Below are 765 nucleotides of genomic sequence, written 5' to 3'. Positions count from 1 at the left end.
CCCTTGCCCCCCCAACCCTCCCCGTCGCCTATATGTACCCTGTAGACTCGAATTTGTGTGAGCGTCTCCCAGTCACAAATTCGTCTCTAGGGGAATATATGGGCGATGCCAGAGCCTTGGAAAGTTCTGCTTTCCTTTAATTGCAGCGCCCCTAATTAAATCCTCAGACCCTGCTGATGTCATGTTCTATAGGTAGTTTATTCAAAGCGCGGGAGCGGCGTTTGCTGTTTGCCAGGTCTTGTTAATAACAACAACAACAATAATAATAATAATTAAAAAAGAAAAAAAAAAGGTAGAAAGCAAAATCGCCGCGATGATTGGGGCGTGCGTGGGGGTGATAATAATCAAAATAAAATCCCATTATTACTTTTCGTCTCCAGAAGAAACAGCAGCCACCGCAAACGCAACTCTCAGCCAAGAGCACAAAGAGCCCCGACCATTTCGCAGTGACTGATTTATGGCGTTTTACAACCCCATAAAAAGCTGTAACAACCAGCCAAAAGCCTTCGACACCGCTGGCACATTTAGTCTAATAAATAAAACATAAACAGTTAACTTTATGTGTCACTTTTATTGTTATCAAGTAAAATATGGCAATGCCCTGCAAGCTATGATTTTCGACTATAATTGTTATCAAGCACAAGGAGGGAATACCCCACCTCCCTCCTCTGCCCCTCTCTTCAGGGCGAGGTGGAGATTAAAAAAAAGAAGCTTTAATTGAGGGAGCTAAAACCCTCCCAAAATGCCGCCATCCATTTGCAGCTC

The sequence above is a fragment of the Pygoscelis adeliae genome, unplaced genomic scaffold (assembly GCF_000699105.1).
Source record: "Pygoscelis adeliae isolate BGI_AS28 unplaced genomic scaffold, ASM69910v1 Scaffold1112, whole genome shotgun sequence".
In the NCBI taxonomy this organism is placed as follows: Eukaryota; Metazoa; Chordata; class Aves; order Sphenisciformes; family Spheniscidae; genus Pygoscelis; species Pygoscelis adeliae.
The sequence above is the reverse complement of the archived record's forward strand: the minus strand, read 5'-3'. Positions refer to the sequence as shown.